General features: G+C 32.7%; 1 long non-coding RNA gene across 2 annotated transcripts in view; it reads left to right on the top strand.

Annotated features, from left to right (window-relative positions):
* The window catches only part of LOC119599541, a 196038-nt gene that overhangs the window by 35632 nt on the left and 133450 nt on the right, over window positions 1–26956 (top strand). For both annotated transcript variants that reach the window (XR_005231080.1, XR_005231079.1), the window contains exon 2: window positions 1373–1410. This is a non-coding gene — a long non-coding RNA (uncharacterized LOC119599541). The remainder of the gene's footprint in view (window positions 1–1372; window positions 1411–26956) is intronic.

Genomic DNA, 26956 nt, shown 5'->3' with positions numbered 1-26956 from the left:
CTACATGAGTGTGTTCTTAAAGATAGAATGTTGAGTATCGGGAAAAATAACCATAATTTCATAGTAAGACAAGAGAATGGAACACACACAACATTACGACCTAACTGTCACCGATAAGCACATTTGTCCTCTGCTATATGCGGTTGAGTAGCTCCAAAATAGACTTTGAAGTACTAGCACAAACATACATGAGAGTTATATATTATTTTATTTGGACTGGTGTTAATAATAACAATATCAGTTGGAGTGAAGTGTGTCTCCATTATTTAAAAACACTGAGTGACTTAAAATTTTCTTTCGGCACTTGAAATATGTATTTTTTAAGTCCACCGCACTTAATACTCATGGCCACAACTTTAAAAGCATCTGATTCTTTGATTAAGTGAATCATTCATACATTCTTTCATTGGCCCAATCTCAAAAAAACTTGGCCTATAATTAAATGAATAGAAAAGGATCGAGCGAATTTAACTTGGATCGATCTACATCTGTCTGAATATACGTTGTAAAAATGTCTATATATACGTTGTAAAACTTTAAAATTTTTAATTTCTTGTAAAACTTTAAAATGTTTAATAAATTATATGACATATATTAAACAAGATGGAAATTATAGTCGGTTGAGGCCAACCGTATAATACCCTACACCAGTTATATAAATAAAATGTGATTTAGTGTTCATAATAAAGCATTTAAGTTGAATTGTACCTTGCCTCAGATATACTTAAGCCATTTATTATTGAATAAAATCATGCACATTTAAGTCATATTTTAAAGGGGACTTTGTTTAGGGTCTAGGGTCGAATGAGGCCCTATCATCAGAAAATTCATTAGGGTCATCAAGGCCAGTATAGAACTTAGTTTTGCTCTGTTCGGGGGGTTCAGTTGTATAGGCGCTAGGTGAGATAGAAGATCATGTATCAAATTTCATTGAATTATCTTCAAAATTGCGACTTGTAGTTTGATTACAAGGTTTACAAGACCTATTCGGGGGTTCTGTTGTATGGGGGCTAGGTGAAACAATGGACCGATCATAACCATTTTCAATGGGCTTTGTCCCTGAGAAAATAGAAGACCACGTCTGAATTATCTTCAAAATTGTGTAGTTCGTAGTTTCATTACAAGTTTTACATGGACGGACTGACAGACAGACAGACGGAGATAGCTAAATCGACTCAGAAAATGATTCTAAGCCGATAGGTATACTTTAAGGATCAATATTATTGTGCGTTACAAACGTCAGCACAAACCCAATATATAAGATATAAGATATAAAAAATCGATTTATTTTTTAATTCGTTTATAAATTTTCTTTTAATGAATCTTTAACCCTAAGTATTAATCATGTTTTAATTTTTCCTTTTATTTTCAGATAAAGATATGACATACAAAATGCAAAGATCAAAGAAGGTATGTTGTGTGCTTTTTAAATATATATGTATATGCTGATGATTTATCAGATATTTTATATTATATATGTATGTATTTGCAAATTGTTGACAGTATAGATAATTAAAACAAAAGGAGAAAAATGCTAAAATATTTATAGTTTGCATTTTAGAAATAATCCAAATATTCTCTTTGTTTCAATATATACACACACAAATCTAGAATGCAAGGACCATCAGCTTTGTCTAATTTGTTTTTTTTTATCTTCTTTTCTGAAATTAAACAGCATATATTCTATGCACGAGGTTTGGCTCATTAAACTCACAAACTTTTTTTTGTTAAAAATTGTTGAGAATATAAAGGAATGTAATATAAAAATTTCCAATGGAAATTTATCTTGTATTGTCACATAAATTACGTTAAATAGAAAATATACGGCGCATAGAAATGCAATGAAATGACATTTGGCGCAAAATACAAAAAAAAAAAAAAAAAATGACAAAAAAAGTGGAGGAAAAAATACCAAACAAAATCCTAAAAGACCAGACTGACTACTGGCAGAGCCCAAGAAGAGCAGGCGTGTTACTAGTTAAAACTAAAACAAATAAAAAGCTTAAACAAAAATGGGTAAATAAAATTAGGGTAAAATAGAATAGCATACAGAAATGCAAAAAAAAGAAATAATAAAGCAAAAGCAAAATTATGGAGATACAAAGCAAAATTAAAAAAAGGAACAAAAAAAAAATAATGTATAAATAAAACGAGAAGAATGAATTTCCCAAAAGACAAAACATCTAATGACTTTGTTGACTGGCATTGTGTGCATGTTCATTTTAAATGAACATTGCATACTTTAAGGCTGCCACGGCAATAGTATGCGTTTTGTTATTACAACCGTTAAAATTCTGCAGAAAGCATATAAGTATATGGATATTAGGGTGGTGTTTTATTCATATATAAAATTAAAATATTTGTTATAAACTAGTAACAGTTGTAAACAGTTCTAAAAGTATAAAGAATACACCCTAATGCTCATAAATGCATGTGTTGCAGTTATACTTTTTTCAAGTTTTTATTATTGTCTGTTATGTTACGATGAAGAAACACGGAAACGGAAATAAAACCATAAACCGAATGCGACATACTATAAAATGTACTATTACAACTAAACAAACATAGAATATTACTACTACTACTGCTGTTGATGCTACTATAGCTAAGCAATAGTACTATTTAATTGCACATTTGTATGCTAGTACATATTTACATACATATGTCTGTCTTTCAGCTACTGCTGTTATTGTATTGTCAAATACTAAATAGTAAGTAGTTGGTTGTTTTAACTAACTTTAGTTGTATAGTGTGTCAGTAAATATGACTGTATATATGGCCCAAATGCAATTGTCAAGCAATGACCTCATTAGTATAACACTCACACACACAAGAACACTCCCACGCATTTACAAATATTTACTGAAATTCAGCTAAAAAATTCTACTACGACGCTGTCTTCTAATTTAACTTACATCTATCCCCTTAAGACTGCATAGCATTGGTATACAGACTTCTCGAAACTGCCACAATTATAAATGTGTATGTTATATGCGTACGGAGGAGACTTCTAATACGTAATTAAAACGTAGTGCTTTTTATTTATTATTAACAAAAAGGTTGAGTTCATATGAAAATAAAATAATTATTAAAGTTAAATAATTTGGTAGAACTATCAAAGCTATATTATGAATGAAAAGTAAGTTGTTCAGAAGATATATATGATGGTGTGAAGCTTGTATACCCTTTACCTTGACAAAAACATTCTATTGTAGAAAACTGAATTGCCAAATCGCTAATGATGTTGTTTTAAATATCTAGAAAAAAGATTTCATACCCAGCTATATAACTGGGTTTTGAATTACATAATAAGTCCAACCACTCTTGACTCAATAAATGAACTTCGTTCACATCGATCTATGATTTTACCTAATTCTCATATTAGAAGTTTTTAAGTTCATAAATATCTTAATTACCCCAAAGTTAGTGTCCCGAAATCAAAACTATAAAACACCCTATGAACTTCCGAAATGAAAGACATACCCATTATGTTGTGAACTATGTTATTACACGGCCATCTCGAGACCCTAACTTTGAAACCATTCAGTAGTTATAAGTTTCTCTCATCGATATTTTTATAACCACCATCAAAAAAGATGGGGTATATTGTTTTTGTCATTCCGTTTGTAACACATCGAAATATTAGCCTAAGACCCCTAAAAGTGTATATATTCTGGATCCTCATTAGATTCTGAGACGATCTAACCATGTCGTCCGTCTGTTGAAATCACGATAGGGACCATATGGAAGAAGCTGGACAGCTGAAATTTTGCATAAATATTCTCTATAGATAAGGTTTGTTTGGTATTGAAAATGCACACGTTTTCGCATAGCCCCCATACAAGTGATCCCTGGAAAACAGTTTTAACAGTCATAACTAATTTAAAAATACCAGTATAACGATGAAATTCTACATAAATAAGTCTTATATGAACATAAATCTCTTAACCAAACTTTATAAGGATCGGTCCCTAATTGACCCTATCCCCCATATATATTTTCTGAAAAAAATCTCTCTACTAACTTTTTTAAGGATCGGTCCATTATTGACCCAACCCCCCATGTAAGGTCCCCCTCAGAAGTTTACTTTAACACTTATTACTGGTTCAGAAAAGAGACTACAGCGATAAAATTCGGCATAAATAAGTTTTGTATGAGTTAAAATCTCTCTACTAACTTCTGTGAGGATCGGTCCATAATTGAACCTACTCCCCATATTTGGTCCCTTTCAGAAAGTTACTTTAACGCTTATTACTTGCTCAGAAATAAGAATACAGCGATGGAATTCAACATAAACAAGTTTTATATGGGCCAAAATCTCTCTACCAACTTTTGTGAGGATCGGTCTATATTTGACCATATGCTCAACCAACTACCCCCAAGCAGCCATACCTCTGGTAGAGTATTCGTTTACCTCTGGTAGAGTATTCGGTTAGAGTTTTCTTACAATCCAATATGGTCTTAGATATAACTTTATCATCGCCCTAATTGTGGTCGCCATATTTATTGTAATCCAATTTACACATTCCGTTATTGTTTTGTTTAGGTAAACGATGGTATAATTCAGTTTCTGGGTCTTCAATATAGAACCCCAGGTCCTCCTTTGACTTCCAATTTAGAGCCATCCTTGACCAAGACATTATATCAAAGTTCTCGACATATTCTGTGTCTGGTATGCGATGCATGTATTGGTCTAATTATACTTTTATAAAGCCAATCCATAAGCCTTAGTCTTACTAAGGCTAATGGATTTTCTTCATTTTCTAAGGCCTATGCATTTTCTCCATTTTCATTTATGGTCAAGGATTACGATCGAATTATAATGCCGCAATTTGGATTATGAATTTCTCTAGATATCATCGTTAGAAGCGATAATGACTTTAAAATTTGTATTGATAGTCTCGTATTATCAATAATCGGCAATCAAGTACCTAATTGAAGTCTAGTTCAGAAATTATGACATTCGAAAGCGATCAGATCTTCATTTAAATAATGATGTTGATGGCATTCAAATGCCCCTGGACATTGATCATTTTTAAATGTCATCGCAAAAAGTGATATTGAAATGTTTGCTGATAGTCGTGCATAATCAATAATCGGAGACTGGTTTCGGAAACCTGGACAACTCTAAACGAGATCGCAATATATTAAGCCATAGCTTTTTTAATTTGCAGTAGATCTTCCTATTTTTCGAAGAACCCAGTAAAACGTACTTGTAAGCAACAAATCTTTAGTATTACTATAAGGAAGCTGTGATCGAAGGAATTGCTCTGAGAATATATCAAACTCAGTTAGATACTTTTCGTGCTTTTTTTTTTGCATAATTCTAGTCGAAATCGTAAACCGACCCCAACTAAATTCGAAAAAAAAAACCTTTGAACTTAAACTTAGTTTGCTCTCAGTTATCAGACCCTTATGATAGTTAGGACAGAAATGGAGTGACATGTAAGTTGATTACAAGGTAAGAAAGATAGGCGGTAAAATTGAAGGGTGGGTGTAGGGCCAATGTTAAGAGTAATTGTATACAATACAAATGGGTCCAGTCTTTTAAAGCTGCCTTAAGTTTTAAATGAAAGATTATATAATGTATTTATTCTTTGTATTTAAAAACGGAATTAAAGATTTTCTATACAAAAATATAGTCATAATCTTGTGTACTTTAAAAAATGCATCTCTGTCTAATTTGTATAAAACAAATCATAAAACAAATATCTAAACATTTTTCAACATACATACATGCATATGGATGTATGTATGTTTGTACATCTACAAGTGCAAGAGTGTGTTAGTATTTGTATTGTTTTCTCGATTGTCACTATGGTTTTGTTAAATGAAAATTGCACGAAGAAAAGCATTGGTTGCATAGAGAACCGAACAGAATAGAAGAAGAATACACTCGTACAAACACTCGTATAGTAAGTAGTACAATGCAATGCAATCCAATGCACTGCAAGTCTAAATGGTGATTATGATGACTATGACGATGAAATTCACATGCTGATGAAGCGCCTGATAGGCACGTTTCTGACAATATGAATAGGTTTGTCTACATGCATCCAACATATGAATTTTGAATTGTGCTGAGGTAGACGACATGTATTTATCTAAAACCAAAACAACCAGCATTATGAACGTCATGAGAGTAGAATAGAAAAATATAAAAACACTAACACAGCAACTAATATGAGTAATAATCATAATGATGATGATGATGATTATGACGATGATGTTTTGGTTGTTACTTACTGTCACCGCTACTGATATTGCAGTTACAGTTGCAGCTGCTGCAGCTCATGACGATGATGACGAGAACCGACTGTCACTTGAAATTACACTTCATATTTGTTACTATTGTCGACAAATACATTCATACATAGAAATTTACATACATACATACCTACACGTACATTTATACCTTCATATACTGACACTTTATTATCATGTTGCAAATAAAGTTCCACATTCATGCAACGGGTATTGGTGGCATGAATGAGAATGAAGTATGCCAGTGAATGGGAGTGTAGTACAATAACATATTGTTTACCACCGACGAGTGTCACTGTCAACACTTTAATTCGATTGCAAAAGACAAAAAAACAAAAATGAAAATAGAAACAAGAACAACAAAAAATCATAAAGAATGCAAAGAAATCACAGGAAAACAATAAGAATCTAGTATAAAATTTTATTGTGGCAAAAAAACAATCAACTATTCTTAATATAGGAAATGCAGCAAAAGTTTTTCTCCGTTTTTTATATGACTACAGTGTGTTTGCATTTACGTCTGTTTGTCTGTCTGTCCTGTCTGTCTGTTTGCCCGTCTTATAAACAATGCAGATAAAATACCAGTATAAATGTCGTAATCAATTGAAATATTATTATATTGACGCCATATTAAACCACAAAGCTGTGAAGACAAAAACAAAAAGAACAAAACACAAACATTAAATGAACATTCATCTTAATTATCAGATTTCTTTTAAATACCCTTTAAGTTTTTTATAGTGTTCCACAAATAGAGCTATCAAAGCGATTTTCGAAATTTAATCTGAACCTTTTCCTGCATTATATTTTTAGTGGCCTTTTTCCCTTTTAAGGAACGCGATTTGTCTGACAGTGATGTCACCAGAATTAAGATTTCATAGTAATTTGTTTGTCATTAGGTTTCAGACATTTTGATTTCATTGCAACCTGATCTCTTTACTTTTTAGTTCAAATACCAAGGGCACTCATCGCAAGATGTGATAATGATAGTTTTGCATTATCAATAACCTACAATCGAGTGCCTAATCGGAGTCTAGTTCAGGAATTATGGCATTCGGAAGCTAGATTTTGATCGCATTCGAATGCCGCTGGACGTTGAACATTTCTGAACGTTATCGCTGATAGAGAACCTGGACAACTCTAAACAAGATCGCAAAACATGAAGCCGTAGCAATTTTTGAAATCCCTAGTATCACTGTTAGAAGTAACTGTTTCTGGAAATCGCTCTTGTTAATTAGCTGTCAGGCATTTTGATTTACTTTGGACTGTATACGCAATTTTTACATTTTTTCGCTAAGCAATATAGGAGTCTTTGTCGATAATCAAGCGGCGCTTCTCTCACTAAACTCTTATACTACTACTTTCTTATTAGTTAGATAATGCAAGAAGGATCTGTCAATGCTTGGTCGCCTGTCTGACATTACCCTTGTTTGGGTCCCTGCGCATAGGTACTACTACTACGGTAATGAACATGCAGATGTGCTTGCCAGAACGGGATCTGCTCTTAAGATTTCCGACGCCGTTTCAGTAGCAACTTCGTTAAGTTTTATCAAGAGCAATATCCTCAGATTCTTTCTTCAAAAAGCTGAAAATAGGTGGAATAATCTAGACACATGTAAAGGGGCCAAGTTATTGTGGCCCTCCTTCAATGAGAAACGCTCAAGACACCTTATAAACCGAAGTAGGACACTGGGTAACAGGCAGACACGTAAGTCGGATTGGCTCCCTTTCAATGATTACTGTCGCAGTTGCAAAGAAAAGAAAGAAATGGTCTTCCATCTCCTCTGTGAATGCCCTGCTCTGGCCGTAAAGAGAAACCGCTTCCTTGGCAATCACTTCATATCTAACCTTGGTGTGATATCTGAGTTTAGGCTAAATTAAAATTCTCCCAGCTACGGGCTGGATCTAATACTACAAATAAAACATCTGACGAGTGGAGTGGTCCGATTCCAAATTCGAGCCAACTCATTTCCAGCGCTTAGTCTCGCAAAGTCCGAAATACTGCCCTGTTGGCTACTTGTTCCCGTGGTATCAGATTATTAACTTTTCTAGTTCAACCCCTGGTCAAATCATTCTGTAAAAAGGTCGAGGATAGATATGACATCACCAGTTTATAGTCCCGGCAGATTAGAGGTATTTGTAGCACCTCTTTTCCCCTGGATTGCAATAACACCAAAATGGCGAAGATCGTTAAGGTAACATGCTCCGAGGAGGAGTGAATCTACATGTCATAGAAAGTATTAAACGTATAAATAGTTATCTCTCGAATTATTGATCGACGGTGCCGCACACTTTGCGTGTTTCAGGCCAGAACGGCAAGATGAGAATCGTCAAAGAGTTTTCAAGGTCTGTGTTCAATCCAACCAGTCCAATCCAGTAAGAACTTCACCTTTCTGGGTATGAAGGTTGTGATTGTGATATAATGTGCCCAGTGGGTCACTTTTGGTAAGCAGAACTGGCGCTGTGGGATGAACCAAACGTAATGTTACGGTGCCCAAATTTCGTCATTAGTATTCAGCTGGCGAATAATTCTCCATAGTTCTATATCAATGTTTCTGAGCCGTAGAGAAGGACAAACTTCATGCATGCATTGAAATTTCAAAAGTGTCACAATGTCTATGAGAATAATGACATAAACTCCATGGATTTCAAAGAGTCCATTTATCAAACATAGCCTAATATAGCAAAGCCGGTATTCGAAATACCCCAGAGTTTATAACCCTTGCGCCCGGTCGAAGGCCGGCTATCTAGGACACGCAACATACATCAAATTTTGGAGCAATTATATTCGGGATAAGATAAATTCTAAACAAATTTTCCAATACATTTTTGTTTAAGAAGTGTCACAATGTCCTTGGACATTATGACACTCCTAAGAATTGACATAACGTCCATGGACTCTATGACACTTTCTGGTGTGTCGTAACGTCCATGGACATTATGTCACTGGACATTATGACATGCCACCGAATGATCTTATTCGCAGTGATTCGGTTTTGTTGATGTTAATTTCTAGAGATATCTTTAATGACTCCTTCAAGTTTTGATTCAACATAATCATGGTCATCGCTTCATTGATCATTAGAGAAAGATTACTTTGACGCTTTGCAAGGCATTACAAGACTAAAACTTAGTCTTAATGAAGTTGACAGCTCTTCTACAACACTTCTGTTGCAGTCAGCCATTCTGTGATTCCCCTAAATATACAAATTTAAACTCAAAGTCAAAGCGCATCAAAAGCACTTTGCGGTAAAGCTGATTATTTATAGAAATGTGATTTACTTTTAATGCTTATTTTCCGTTCGACTAACAATTGCTGCATATTAAAATTAATATTTAAAGTAATTAAAATCAACCACCTACAAATTAAATACATAATTTAAATTCATTAAATAAATACAAGTATTATCTATCAATAGCTTGGAAAATTTGTAGCAAAAAAAAAATTTAACTTATTGTATTGTAATTAAAATAAAATAAACTGCAGATAATGACATGATTTAATATAGATTAAATAAATTAATAAAATAATACTACAACAAAAACTTATATAAATATATATTAAGGTAATACAAAAATATTATAAATTTTTAGGCAACAAAATTCTTTTGACAGGTTTCTTTAAAATTCTAGAAAAAGTGTTATAAGATTATAAAACTTTATTTGCCTTAGTAAAAAGTGGTTAAAATATATAAAATATTTTGCGGTAAAACGCCCTAATTTAGGAATTTTTTCCATTTTTAACTGTTTAATGACAAATAGTATAAAAAAATTTAAGTCTAATTAAAAAATATATGTATATATGTACCATAAACTAAATAAATTAATAAAAAAAGAGAAACAACGAGAAATAGGGTTTTGTTACTTCCCCTAATAAACTAAATAAATTTTATTTTAATTTGCCACAAACAAAAAAAAAAACGACAAACAAACAAAGGCAGACAGACAGACAGATACATAAACAAAAACACAGTTGTTTGTATATTCAAATATGCATTTTTATGTACATACATATAAAAATTTAAAAATATATATAAAACAATTAACTTTATGACCATAAAGTCACAGCTGTTGGTAGTAGTACATTTTTATAATAACCAAACAAACGAAAGAACGAACCTAAAAACAGGCAATGCCATCCATCCAGCCCTGCTGCAAACTAAACCGACAAAATGTGTTCTATGACATTTATTCCTTGTGTTTTTTGTTATTTTATTTGTTGTTAAATTACTGCAGAATATAATAAAATATAAATAAAAATATAAAATGACAATAATATATTTTTTGTTTTTTTATTTATTTAAACAGAAATGCAAAAGAGCTAACTAGTAGTATTTATTCATTTCATTTAAAGGATAAAATGAGGTCAAAATTAAATCGAAGGGAAATGCACTATATGTATGCTATAAAATTTTGAACAAATATCTTCACTGACTTCGTGTCTGATTTAATGACTTTCTTTTAAAATCACACCATGGTACTTTATTTTCGTCCAGCTACTAATTATATTCAAAATCATTACAATAGATTCTAAATTTCTAATAGCCCCCATATAAACATACATATTCTTGGGAATAAATTAACTTTAATGACACCCTCCAAAATAGCGATATTACCATAAAATTGTATAGATGTAATTATAATATCAATATAATTCATATTACTAACATAGATCTGTATTGGTATATAACTGGTCAGAGCTCCCATATAAGGCTCACTTTCCTATAACATCGTAAACAGGCATATTTCATTATTAAATAAAGATATCGGGATAAAATCCATCATGAATATATAATATACGTATGTATATTTAAGTCATCCTGCGAAATTTTTTCTGGATCGATCATACATACCTCAATATAAGGTCCACATCCGAGAATTACCTAAACGCACAAAAAATTTCATTAACAAAAAAGATGCTAGAATAAAATTCAACACAAATTCATACATATATCTTGTGTATATGTAAATCATTCTGCAATTTTTTATCGAATCGGTCCATAACTGGTAACTCCTATATGAGGCACACTTCCGAATACCACTTAAATGCACATGTTTAATTGAAAAATTAAGATATCGAAATACAATTCGATAGAAATACGTTCTGTATATATATAAATAACTCGGCCAATGTTTTGTACGCATCGGTCCATAATTGGTCATAGCTGTCATATAAGATAAATTTTCAAAAATCTCCTAAACGTACATATGACATTGACAAATAATAATATGTCAATAAAATTCCGCATAAATAAGTTTTTTACGAACCTATCTTTTGGATAGGTTCGTAAGTGGGCTTTGATATAAACATATAAGGTCCACTTTCGAAAATAAAGAAAAACGATATGTTTCGCTGTTTAATTAAGATATCGAGGTATAATTCATTATATATACGTTTAAATTACCCTGTAAAATGCTTTCCGACTTGGTTCGTAAGAGATCATACCTCTCATATAACGTCCAACATCCGAAAATTACTTAAACGCATACATACATATTTTATTGGCTAAAACAGATACATATTTATGTATATTTTCTCCCAATGAGAGTGAAGTTAGAATGACTCTTTGATCATCGGGAGAACTATAGTTCCATCAAGCTTTTTCCATTTTACGGGCAACGAGCTAGTTTTTTATCTATAGTATTGTGCATGCGAGAGCTCCTCATGTTTCAAACACCTTATTGCTGCTGACGTTAAAAGTGCTTAACGCGAACACCTACCTTAACGGCCTTATTTCACGGTGATCTTTTTCATCCACTGGGTAGACTTCAGAACGGTCTTCCACGCGACTCTGAATCCTTCTGTGAAGAAATAAGGTGACAATTTTTGCTGAAGTAGTCGAGTCATCTAATCTCTCTCTAATCACAATGCATACCCCGACAAGGAAAAAGCAATCACTGGTCTAAAGCCAATAGTAGGGCGACCCCAACATCAGGTAAAATCAACCTTTCGGTAAACCGGAAGGACCCTTCAGATGTCATAAAAGATTGCATAATTAAAAACCAACTAATGACCCATTCCAGAGCATTCCTTAACATCTTAAAGCCCGCGCAACCACACTACAGAGATGGCCCTGTTGATTCGGCAACAGCTCCTACAAACATATTTGGTAGTCCGAAATACCCAGCCAATAAATCAGGACAAAGGATGTAGGAATTTCTAAAGTCAATTCGAACCCAATAATTGCCGGACAAGTTAAGTGGTGGGCCTCTAACATAAGTAGCGTAGCAGGAAACAATATGCATCTTGTTGAGATGGCAACAGCACCGAGAACTTAACTGAAGTAAAAGGTCTATTAAATCAGTACTTGTGTCCTGTCGGCAGTCTTTCCCGATCGTTCACCAACTTACATCAGTTCCATTCTCAGACAATCAAGAACGGAATGACAGGCAACTATTAAGTGTCAACCTGAAAATTCCCCAACCTATACTTGCGCTCTACTACCCGAAGTATAAGAGATACTTAACGATTTCAGGAATCCAGCATAAGTAGCTCTGTTACATCACCCAGTGATATCTGTTAAGATGGCAACAGCACCGGATAGAGAATCCAGATATATAGAATTAAGGACTGATATATAGGATATATCAGTCCTTAAACTATCATTCTCTTCCCGCGAATTTGGTTGTAAACCACAGCCACTATGTGGATCCTGAAGGTATCTCAACCAATTGACCAGCCAGGACAAGTCCTGCGGTCAACTGTCTACCCGTAGTGCCAGATAATATGGTGTTCCGGTTCGAAACCATGTCAAATCATTCCAAGGAAAGGCCGAGAATACATTTGATCATCACCAGCTTATAGTCTGGCAGTCTGGTAGCATCCTCCCCGGGATATTGCAATAACACCAAGATGGAAATTCACCAAGGTAACATGCCACCAGGGGGACGTTAAAAGTCAGTTAAAGTTTTGACAACTTTAGTTGTCAATCAAGAATCATCGATTCATAAAATATAAATATTTAAACCAACTCCAAAAGGCTAACTCCATATAAAGTGCACAACACATACACTAATTTGTGTTAACGCTGGTATTGGCCTTATAATTAAAATATTTTGAATAAAATATTACGTAAACAAAACGGTACAAGTTCTTTGTCATTCACAAAATGGACAACGAAAATTATTTTACAAAAATGTTGAATATTGTGAGAAATAATGGTCAAAATATAGCCATTAATTTTGTCATTACTTTCCTTTAATTAAATTGCTGTTTGTTTCTTTTTTTCCCCCAGCTCATGACTTGAGTGTTGTAACCTAAATATTCATTTTGTTTGTTGCGTTACATCCTATAATGTTTAAAAAAAGAGTATAAAATACTGTAACATTTGTGCTCTATTTACAAACACATGAGCATTTATATTAAGGTGGCTGCCAAGAAAAATTCTAAACGAATGTTGTTAAAAATAGACAAACTCGATATAAACGAAAAATGAGAAATTTGTCTTGAGTCGTTTGTCATATAACTCAATCATTTGAAGATACATAACTCATTGTAGATTGGTAGGTGGTTAAATTTTGGGTATACACAGTTCCTCATAAATATGGAGTTTCGCCAATGTTTGAACATAGCTCCCTTATACAACCAACATCTGAGATTAACTTTACATAGTTGGTTTGTAAGAAGGATGTATATATAACATCAAATCCGAAGAATATCACCTAAGCCTCTAGTGCGCTCCTTTACCAGTGTCTCAGGTGGGAATTGAACCCACGACATCCGGTCTACTAGAAAAGAACACTAACCATTAACCTACCGGAGGCCACACAATAGCTTTACATAGAAGTAGATCGTTTTTGATTGACTTTTTTAACTAGACATATTCATAACTTCTTTGGGCTTCGTGTAAACGAAGCAACTCTAATATTATTACATACACACATGCAACTGAAAGAAAAGTGTAATGTAATTATTTTTTTATTCTAGATGTCAAAAGTTTTTTACACATTTAATTAGCATACATGCACAAACATTTCTATGAATGTGTAAAATAATAAAAGTAAAATAAAAGAAGCAAAAAATATAGTCGGGTATGCCCGAACTATGATATCCTATTGGCTAATAGCAATTTTTGAAGAATGAACCAGTATACATACATAGGTCCTAGATTCATCAAGAAGTCTTTTATATTTTTTTACAATTTAGTCTAAATGGAAGCACAGACTAACGAACACTGTTAAGTGGGCTCAGTTAATAATCACCAACATAACCATGTGTTAGTGTAGGGTATAAAACGACTGTCTAAGTATAAGTTAGCAATTTTTAGCTTTTCATTAAAATTAGGAAAACGTAAAGAGAAAAAAAAACTAACATTAAACATTTGAATGTGGGTGTGTTTGTTGTAACTTTATGCATATTCATGAAACAACAAATTATACTTTTAACTACACATGTATTTTGAAACAGGAGAAAAAAATAGTGGTTTTGGCGCCAGCTTTTAACAACTACTTTAAAATGTTGTTTGTTTGTTTGCTTTATTTGTATGTACTTAGTTTGTCATATGAATAACAAATACAAATGAGATTAATACACATACATTTACATAAATACATATTATTACAGAGAGTATATCCGGTAGTTCGGGTGACAGTTTAATACTTGGAAATTTCACTTATCATTAAGGTGACCAGTTATTTTAACATTTATATTCCTTTGGAGGAAGAAAATTAACCCTTAAAAGTCTACATAAAAATACATTTTACTTAAAGTGCAATTGGCTATTTCGACTTAAGGTACAAAAGAATGTTCGCATTAGATTAAATAACACATGGGGCTAAGTTAAGTCGTGCTCCAATATTACCTATTTCCAATACCAATACTCTTGCTCCTCCTAATAAAATCATATAGTGCTTTCAGCAGACAGATTGACGGACAGTATGGTACATCTTAAATCTAATAAGGATCTATTTTTTAGAAGTTTAAAGGATACATTTACTCCTTTTAAAACATGTGGCTATTTAACAAAAACATATAGCAAAAATTTTACTAACATTTGGCACGCAACAAAACCATCATACATCTCAGCAAAAATAACAAAGCAAAACTTACAAAAAAATCAAAGTATATTATGCAAAAAAAGAGGAAAATTGCATTTTAGCAAACGATTTCTTTTTTTTTTGCATACAAAAAAGAAGAATGAATTAAAATATTCTATACGATGTTGTGTTTAAGTTCTTTTCCGGTTTTTTTTTGTTTGTATATAATGTTTTTGTTATTTCTTTAAAAAATTTTATTTAATCAGTATTTTTTTGCATTAGAAGACATTTTGGCGACTGCATTTTTTACTCAATATTATAAATTGCACTGACGCACGTACTATTGTTCTTAGTTTTATAAAACTAACAAAAATGTCTAATTTTAAAGTTTTTTTTCGTGGGTCGAGGTAGGAACCGTTTCGGGTAATGCAACGGAAGCATAATTGGACCCAGTTTCCGTTCAGATACCCTCCTTATTCTCATTTCTATAAAATTTACTCGTTAGGCGCTAACTAAACAGCGCCCTGTACTTTTACAACAATAGGGTGAGCTTGTGGTTGTAAAAATCGGGAAAAAATTGCCGGTGGCTTTGTTCAAGTCTCTTCCGTTTACAACCACTCATATGGGATGACCTCTTTTGATTCGGCAGCAACACCTAGAAACGTAATCGTTAGACCGAAATACGAATCCATCAAATAAGCCGAAGACTTCTGTGGTAAATCTGTTATGAACAAAGTAAACACTGACCATACTCAGACAAGGAAGGAAAATTTTATGGTGTTACTTGTATAAGATACATTACATCCATCACTATTCAATCCAGAACATCCGACACACTCACTCTACACACATGACACCAATTTATGTCCAACGCTTTGTCTCTCTGCTGGGTAGCACCGAACTTATCCCGAATTATAGACTTTAACGTGCATCAATCATTTAACCAACATTCTTTGTCCGCGATTTTGGGTTTAAATCCAACCGATGGGATCAGTTCAATATCCAGGACAAGACAAAGTCCGAAACTTTGCCCTGTGGACAACCGGTTCCCGTTGTAGAATATTATAGAGCTTCCTGGTTCTACCCCTAGGTCGAATCAGTCCAAAGAAAGGCCGAGGATTTGTTTGACACTACCAGTTTATAGTCCTACAGACTTTTCCCCCAGATTACAATAACACCAATATGGAGAAGATCATCAAGGTAACTTGCCCAGCTGTCAATATTCTCTGCCGTATTCATGAAAGTTCCATCAGATTAAGCGATCTGCCTTTGTCGTAGTGAGGCCAGGTCAACCTCTCTGTCGAGCAGGTGGGTGAAGATTTGTTCTAAGCAGACCTATACAGTTCCTGCTGTCTTTATAGTTTCTGCATGTAATGTCATACCGAGTAGTGTGTCAATAACCCTAACGTGGAGAGCTGGTTTCCGATGGTTCATCCACAAACTCATTGTCAGTGCGACTCGGCACCCAATGCAACTCCTAGTCCGAATGTTGCGCGATCTCGTTAAGAAATATCCGACATTTATGAACCTCTATCGTTGTCGTGTACATGCCAGAGATATCTAGGTTAGGTTGATAGGGGGATGTATAGTACATCAAATCCGAAGAAATACACCTAGGCCACTATCGGGCCTGAAAAAATTTCACTGAGTATATTATTTCTCAATGTTCATAAACTCAGTTTCCTGGACGTAATTCCTAAGAATTTTCCAATCAGTATTAGTCAAGAATGTTATTTCCGGAATAACATCACTTCCAAGATAATTGGATCTAACTTCGACGAATGCCTGACAGTGGCAAAGAAAGTGCTCCAGAGTTTTACTGTCTTGTCCACATGCTTTACATTCGTCTGAATACGCACGGCCAATTCTTGCTCATATCCTGTGTGTCCCCTCAGAATACGTACCATTTTACTAACTCCAGACTTGCTCATTTTGAGGAGATTTCTTGTCTTGTTCTCATCAGGGTCACCCCATAGGATTTTTGTGGTCCTATCCACCGTTTCATTATTCCAAGAGGCCTTATGGGATTCTCTCATCCATATTTTTAATTTAGCTTTTGTTGCGTCGAATGGTTTTGCGTATGTCAGGTTAACAACTTCGAGCTCCCTTCCTTTTAAACCTATTATTACATTCGCCCTTTCGTTGCCAACTACTCCCGAGTGGCCGGGTACCCATATGATGTAAACCTTACCTCTGGGAGAGTGTTCAATTAAAGCTTTCTTACAATCCAATACGGTCTTAGATTTAATTCTATCACCTGATATTGCCCTAATTGCCTTCTGGCTGTCGATAAATATATTAAGGGCTGTGGGCGCCATAATTATTCTAATCCAATTTACACATTCCATTGCATTTTATTGCTCGGACTTCTGCCTGGAAGCTTGTGTTATGATTAGGTAAACGGTAGTATATTTCTGTTTCTGGGTCTTCAATATATTGAAGAGATATCTAATTGCAGGTTTCCTGTTAGTAAAAATTTGGAATATTTCCCTCTTATTAGTACCGCATTTCCCTTCTAACGACTTGGATCCATCTGTATAGACAGCTAGTGACTAATTCCTAATAGACAGTGTCTCCTTGGTTGTCTTTACAGTGAATCTTCTGTTAGGGAGAAGAATTCGAGATCAGTAATCTACATATATAGACGGGTATAGACGTTCAATTAAACTGCCAATTGTTTAAGCATGAGGTCGCAGTTTGCCAACGTAGAAGCAAAATGGGAGTATGCGATGTTATGTTCCTTAGCGCTACATTTATCATATGCCTGGTAGATGCCATAGTTTTCTCAAAAAGGCTATGGTGAAGTGTACACAAGTTTCGAAAAAGCCTAATATAGAACTCTTACTTGTTTGATTTCTATTTTCTTTGTTTTTAAATTAAAATAATTTCCTTTAAATAAATTTTTCATTTTGAAAAGACATTTTGTAATAAACAAGAACTACATTTGTCTCTATTATTCATTGCAAAAAACAAAAACATCAAAGAAATTAAAATTTCTACACAAATCTTTTCAAATATAAAACATATAGATCAGCGACATATTTATATTTCAAAATAACAAAGATAACTTTACAACAACACACTAATAATAATGTGAGACTTTAATAAAAACCCATTTTCGGTCCATATACCGACAAATAACAAAGAAATAATATATTTTTATATGGTGTAAGTGACCAACACAAAGGCATTTCAGTTTGTTTGAGTTGAAAATACTCATAATAGAACACACAAATAAAATATAGAAAAAACATACATGCATATGAAACAAAAATAATAATATGCTTTTTATTTCAAAATGCATTTTAACATTTTTAATGTGTATTTAGTAGATTTTTATTTACTTTTATTTAAGCTGTACTTTTTTTTCTGCTCCGTATTTCCTTTTTAACATTTTTATACATTTAAATGTGTTCTTTTTTTTGTAGTTTTAGCAGCAAATATTTTATTTTCTTTGCATTTTTATTTATGACTGCAATTTTATTTGTTCTTGTGTAGATTTTTTTTTCTTTTTGAAGTTTTTTTTTTTTCAAGTATAAAAATGTTTCTACTTTTTTGTATTTTTTTTTTAAATGCGTGCTGTTTATTATACCCTACACCAGTATAGAGTTAAAGGTATAATGCATTTCATCAGAACTTTGTAATGTCTACAATAGATCCTCAGTCAATCATTTTCGAAGTCGAAAATTACTTGAAGTTTTGTACACGTATCATTTTGTCTCAATGTCACAGGTAGATTGAAAAATTTTCTGACACAAATGTAAGATCTGACATTTTAAGAGACGACAGGATTGTAAGATGTCTGACAATATTTTTCTTTTACATTATAATGACCATATTTCTGACAATATTATAAGACAAATATTGTAAATTGACACGGTTGTTAAATATTTGCTGAAAATTTTTCTGACAACATTGTAAGATCTGACTACCGCGAATACATAACTTTAGTAATAATGATTAATGAGTAAATAATTGTAAACGTTACTAATGTAGATCATCATAGAGTCGACCATATCCGTCCTTATTTTCTTACAAAATTTTTTACTTTCTTTTCTTGTGTGCATATAGAAAAAACTGTTTGTATATACATGCGTTTTTTTGTTTGTTTGTGTGTAAAAGCATTTGTAATTGTAGTAGTCGTAGTGGAAGTTGTGGTGGTTGCGGTTAAAAGTCAAAAGTTAAATGCAGTTTTTTCTAAAAACAAAATTAAACAATTTAAGTTTAGTACAAAAAAAAAAACTACAAAACAATTTAAAAGATTTGAGTAGAAATCTGTAAAGTATGTAATTGAAATTTGAGGAATGTTAATGGCATGAAAATTTGATAAAGAGGGAAAATTAATGATGGTATGAGATCAAATCACAATGAAAATGTTAAGAGGAAATATGATTTAAAGAAGTTTAGATTTATGTTAAATTCCATAGAGATCGCTATTCAGCTAAAACTGTTGAAGGATACTTGGGCCATAGTAATAGCCCTAAAAATTAGCCCTTCACAGTCTGAAAGATCTTGTGAATTCTAAGATCCCCAAAAGAATTTGACAAAACTCCCAGCGGTTCTTCTTTTATTACACTCTAAAACTACCACACATACTAATTAGTCAGACGAGGCAAGAATGATCAGTTAGGTTTCGGTCTCCTAGTTTGGGTATCTCGGCCCAATGATATCGAATAGACTGTTGAGCTAACCAGAACAGAATCTGCTTTGGATATCTTCAACGCTGTTATGTAGCAACTTCGTTGGGATTTATTAGAAATAGTATATTCTGGTTCAGGATCTAAATTCTGAAAATAGATTGAATGTGGACTTCTTTCCGCATTAACCCAAAATAGGTGGAATATATCGAGGTTTCTGGATTCAATAACTGGACATTGGGTGCTAGGCTGGCATACAAGTCGGCAGGGCTCCCCTTCAAGGAATTTTGTTGCAGCTGAAATGACATAGATAAAGAGGAAACAGTTGTCCATCTACTCTGCAAATATCCAGCCTTAGCCGTCAAGAGGAATAGATTTATCGGCAAATACATTATATCCAACCTTGGTAATTTAGCTGGGTAAAGACTTAACAACTTACGGGCTGGATCTACATATCATATTAATATACACTATGTTACAACTGGCGATAGATCTGTGATATTATCAAAACGGAGTCCATATGACTCTATTTGAAAGTTTGCGCCTAGAAAAATTCCACCTAAACCAACAAACTTTTTGCGAGGAAAGATTCTAATGCTCGTCTGTAGCACCAATGATTAAATGTTATTCAGTACCTCTAGATTTTATTCTCGAAAATTTCTCATACCTATCGATGGAGTAAATTCCTGGGTGAAAGTGAAGACCAAGCTCAACGTCAGTGTAACTTGAGATTTAGTCTTTCCGTAAGAGGGTAGTTTAGTCCAGTCTTCCCTTGTGTGATGTGTGATGAATGTTATTAAATACCTCTAGATTTTATTTAGTACCTCTAAATTTTATTCTCGAAAAATTTTCATATCTATCGATAGAGTAAATTCCTGGGTGAAAGTGAAGACCAAGCTCAACGTCAGTGTAACTTGAGATTTCGTCTTTCCGTAAGAGGGTAGTTTAGTCCAGTCTTCCCTTATGTGATGTGTGATGACCGATTTTTGTTATAGGCTCAAAATGGAAAAATATATAATTTTCATTAGATAACTCAGATTGAATCTTATGTCCGCTGTGGATATTCAGTGTACAATGTAAGGTTTAATACCCCATCTCTTTACGAAGGTCTTTCTAGCATTACGTTTCTGCGAGATTCTTAGATTTTAAAATTATCAAATCGCTCTTTACCGGATTGTTCCCTAGACCATGTTTTCTAGCCCACAATGGTAGTTCGCCAAGGTTGACAATGTTGATGAAATCCCTGTATTTGATAGGGATTTTATTTACAATAAGGCTCTAAATGGGAAGGAATATGACTGCCTCCTTTGAGGTGCCTCCAGATAAACTTTTCTTGTTCTATTAAGATGGATTCATTTTATAAAGCATATTTCTCATTAATACCATTACTCTTTGGTTATCCTCTAAGTCCCTCAATGCCACACATTAATATACTTTACATTCTAATCCAAAGTTTTCTCTACATTATGGATAACGTCATTTTGAGTTGTTTCCAATGACCTTTATTTGCATACATGAGCATTGTACCTTGCATATCTTAGACGTATTGTGAATATTTCTGATATGGACATCAATCAGTTTTTCCGGTGCCATGATTTAGCTTGAAAATGTTACGGGTTGCCTCGAATATTGTAATAAGCCTTTGTATTATGACTGATAATGATCGTTACTAAATCAAACCTCAATTTTGGTCACTCGAAATCCTAAAATGCCGCGGTCTTTAGAAATAATCTTCTATATACGTGAGAAATTGATAAATTTTGACCCAATTAAAGTTTTCTGGTCATAAAAGAAAGAATTAAAGTGATTCTTAAAAGAATCGATTTCATCCATTTCATGTTCGTTATAGGACCCATGTTATTTAGTATGTATGTGCATTACGTTGGACCTCTAAAATTATTAACGCGTTTTTGAGGTTATTTCTATAATTTGATTGAGCGAAGGAATACAATTTTTGGGTGTTACAAAACAGCACATAGACCTAACACACTATCCCACTACTTATAGTGGTGGTAAATATTACAAATTGGCTACAAATCGTATAAACTCGTTACTTATGAAAACAAAAAAACTAAAGTATACTTTTAAGAGCAATTTATTAAGAAACCACACGAAAAAGCATTCATTATTAATTTTACACTCAAACTTAAAATAAATCAAAATTTTTTCCAACCAAATTATGATTTAATTCTTGTCGAAAGAAAAAACAAAATAAACGAAAACTTTCAGTGAAATGCAATAAATTTTACATTTAAGTTGCTGTCATGAAATTCCCATTTAACCAACACATACAAAGTCTACAATATCGAATATATGAATGTGTATAAATTACATTTACTTATAAATGAATATTTAAAGTTTGTATTTTAAGAAAACTTTAATAATTTTACAAAATGAGAGAAATAATGTAGCAAAAAGAAATATAATAATTTTTTTTAGTTTTAAGTAGATACAACACGAAAGCAGCAGCAGCAGAAATTGTATGTAGTTTGAAGACAGCGTGCGAAAAGATAAATAATTGCGTTGCTCGTTCGACTGTAAGACATTGTGGTGCCACAAACAGTATAAAAGTATATATTTTTATACAAATATACATATTCATAGAAACCCATATAGAAACTTAAATTTGTGCTTACTCATACAAACATTGCTACATATATACACTTGTATTCATATAAAAAGTTCATAATGAAGAACAATGCGAAAAGGATAACACAAGGGGAACATCAGGTTGTAACCCAAAAAACAATGGAAAATACTTTATTTTCAAACACAAATTTTCTTAAGATTTATATTGACTACTAATATAAGCAAATTCTAAATTCAAATGTTTATTGGGTTATTATTTCTATTAAAACACACCGTTCTCTATATGTGTGTTTATTTATGCCTTAAAGTGTTTTAGCAAAAAAAAAAAAAAATATATAGAGAACATAAGATTAGAAATTAGTTTTCTGTGTATTTAAGTTACAATTTTCTTTCAGTTTTCCCTATCGAGGCATGAGCATTAGACCCCACCAGAGCAGGAAATAACTAAGAAATTACCAATATGTAATTTGTAATGTTTCAATATGAACGCTGTTTTTGTTCTGATATTTAGAACAATACAAATAATGTTCAAACTTTAATGTTCATGTTCGTACACTTAAGCCATCTTAATGTTAATGTATAATATCAAGTCATTATAATTTTGTATATATGATGACTTTTCTATAGCTTTAAGACATTCATTCATTTTGTCAATTTTAGTTTGACATTTTAGTAACGCTTCCAAGATTTTTAATAGTTTGAAACAAATTACTTTTTATATGCGTATCATTTGTGATTTATTAAGTTTAACAGACAGTTTTTGCTCACTATAAAAATATATGGACTCTAAGCTTTACAATTGAAAGGAATTTGTCATGATCGATCGATACAAACTGTTGCAATTTGAAATCAAACTTTACAACTGATTTAAATTGGTCGTTTGTTTCATCAGTTATGGAAAACTTATAAAACATAGACATGCCCAATAGTCCAGTTTACATGTCGGTTTAAAGACTGGCCTATAAATTAGTTCATCAAACCACTGGCACCCATTGCGCCAACTGTCTATAATTTCAAAAACACCTTAGCTCTAACCATTTCATTATGATATCTTAAATAGTTCTAGAGATACCAAATTTTTATAGAAACCAAAGATCTTATGGTCTTTAAATTGATCATTATCTTAACATTAATGTTAACAGAGAACTCACTATATTCATTCAAGTGACAACTCGTTTTCTTTCAAACTATGACTGCACGGCCTAGACCTATTGAAATAGCGCAATTTTTGACCTTGTCTTCATATTAAAATCAATAGATATCAAAAGGTCCGCGACAAAGATCAGCCAGTTCCGTGTTCGTGAGGGATGCTATACCCGGAATCATAACACTGCCAAGATATGTATTACGATCTAATTTCGGAGAAAGCCTGACAATAACAAAGAAAATGCTCCAGAATTTCACTGTCCTTACCAAATACTGAACTTTCGTCTGAATCCGCATATCCAATTTTGTATAAGTGTGGCCGTAGTCATGTGTGTCCACTCAGAATACGTACCATCATACTAACCTCAAACTTGCTAATTTTGAAGAGGCTTCTCATCCTGCTCTCGTTAGGGTCACCCCATAGGATTTTTGTTGTTTTACTCACCGTTTCATTATTCCAAGAAACCTTATAGGTTTCTCCCATCCATATATTTTGATTCTACTCTAGCTCCCTTCCCTTTAAAGCTATTGCATTCGCTCTTTCGTTGTCGACTACTCCCGAATGGTCTGGTACCCATATGAGTTAGAGTTTTCTTACAATCCAATAACTTTATCACCTGATATTGGCCTAATTGCCTTCTGGCTGTCTGTTAATATGTTTAGCCCTGTAGGCGCCATATTTATTCTAATCCAATTTACGCATTCCGTTATTACTCGGACTTCTGCCTGGAAGATTGTGTTGTCATTAGGTAAACGGAGGTATATTTCTGTTTCTGAGTCTTCAATATAGAAACCCAGGCCCACTTTGCCCCCCATTTAGAGCCATCTATGTAGCAATGGTTTCTTACGGGTATTTGTTCATATGTTCCGCTTGACAAAGCGGTATCAGCATTTCAAAGTTTCCGACATATTCTGTGTCTGGTAAGCGATCGGGCACATCAGATGATTGTGTATAGTCTTTCAAGGTGTCCAGTATAGATTCTTGAAGTGTCATATAACCGCTTTTAGACAGTTCGCCGAAAGTTATAAGACATTCGGCTGTAAGTGCAGCCTCACATCTTCTGTATGAATGGAATATCTAGTAACTTTTTCAGAGCATTGGTAGAAGTAATATTGATGACACCACTTATATGAAAGCAGCATCTACTATAAACTCCCTGTAGTAGAATGATATTACACTTTTTGTCCAACGAAGCTTATCAGGTACTCAAGTAAATATTTCAAAACATTTCGAGGAACAAGGATTCCTCCACAAATGATATATGAAGCTCATTCAACCAGCCGAATCGATATCAAAGCCAAATATCCATCGCGCTATTGTAATGTCTTGTATTTGGTGAAGACCAGAGGATTGTAGATATTGTGAGCATTTCAGAATATCACAGGGAACCTGTACCGAATGCAACTGGTTCATTTGGCGGCAATATGCGGCAAGACATTACCTTAATATTCCATCTTCACAGCGCTTGGCCACATATTTAAAGATCCTGCATTTTAAGATCAATCTTAATAAAAATATTATCATAAATTTTAAATTTCATTTAGATTTCTATTTTATTATATTATGATTAGGTTCAGTTTGGGCTCGAAGGAACACAAATATAAAACTCATATTTTAATTATAATTAAAGTTACGAATACAATACATTATTACTTCCAAACTAATAACGATCGTCACAACTTAATCCTTATGTACTAATAAAAAGTTTTATAAAATTTATTGATTCACATAAATAAAGTAAAAAATAAGTAATATTTTATTTGTTAATTCACTTTATGAAATTATTCTGCAACATAAAAGTTTGACCCATATATCTAAACAAACATACATATGTATGTATATATGGACATACAAATGTAAATGTAGTTCAAAATAAAGGGCATACAAAATTCGTTTTAGCCAAATTTAATACTTAAACTTGTTTAATTTCCATTTCGTTGTTTAAATTACTTTTTTTTTAATTTTGCCTTTTTTTGGCATAAAGTAAAATTTAGTTTAATGCCACACCCTTAAGGCAAAACTGACATAAAATCAACAATAACAACAAAAACTGTTTATATTACACATATACATACATATGTACATATAGAAATATTTGTAGTAAAATTCGTACACTCATACATAGAAACTTACATGTTTTTCCAAAAAGTAAACTGGCGCTAGTGAATTTAAGGATGTGCATGCAACTGTATGTAACTCTTGTTGCAACTACTTACTATACAAATCAGAATCTCTAGAGAAAATTGTATGTTGTGTGTGTTTTTTCATTCTTTGCTTCTTCGTCTTTTTGTTCTTTTTTTTTTGTGTGTGTGTGTGTTTTTGGTGTTTTTGTATTTTTACACAAAATTCGTTTAAAATTAAAATGCAGATAAGCAGCTGGCAAAGTACAATATAGCCATAATGTATAACACAACACTTTTGGATTGAAAATACCAAAGTTACCACAGCTACTACAATTGCATGGCTTCACATTTACATACCTTCACATACATGCCATGCATTTATACTTATGCATGTATGTGTGTGTGTCTATAGTAAATGTTGTAAAGTAAGGGTACTACTAGTAGTATTATTACTACCACGACAACATTGAATAAATCAGTGTATAAAGGAATAGTAAGTAACCCAATAAGCAGTTTTTCCATGCATTCCCCCCATATAAACAAAACGAAAACTTTATTTTAGAATGAATTTTAAATAACTAAATTTTGATTAAAATATTTTTTTAATAACAATTGTTTACGTGGCTTAATATGTACTCCCCCTAAAGTAAAATATCAGTGTTTCACAGTACTAGGGGAGGGAGATGGGGAAGTTTGCTCATATACCTATTATAATAATTTTTTTACATTACTTTACACTCTAAACCACTTTAGTTTATTTTACTTGTATCTCAAGCTGTTATGCGGGTGTTTATATGGTAAAAAGTCTATCTTATATTATATACATACATATGTATGTATGTATATAAATGTGTGTTTATGTTGTGTTAGCAAGTGAGTGGTAATAATAATGAAGCCAAGTGTAATAGTATGTTTTTAAGAAAAAATAATTTATTATTCTTCTAATTTTTTCATTTTCATTACAAGACCTAAATTAAAAAAAATACTATTTATATTTGTACTCGTAGTAGTTTTAATAAAACATCTAAAATTTTCTATACGTACAAGAGTTTATTAGTTAACAAAACCAAGAAAACAAATTGACTGATTTATCTAAAGTGGGGTTACATGAGAGATTGAATTTGTATTTTTGGTTTAACATGTTTTACAAAAATATACATATATATGTAAAGATTAGAAATAGTTTACATATGTGTCCAATTATTTAGTATTTTCTTATA

The sequence above is a fragment of the Lucilia sericata genome, unplaced genomic scaffold, assembly GCF_015586225.1.
Source record: "Lucilia sericata isolate MDLA Ls3-8-SP2 unplaced genomic scaffold, ASM1558622v1 Contig000080F_arrow, whole genome shotgun sequence".
NCBI lineage: Eukaryota > Metazoa > Arthropoda > Insecta > Diptera > Calliphoridae > Lucilia > Lucilia sericata.
Note: the sequence above shows the minus strand (reverse complement) of the source record. Positions and strands in the feature narration are given on the sequence as shown.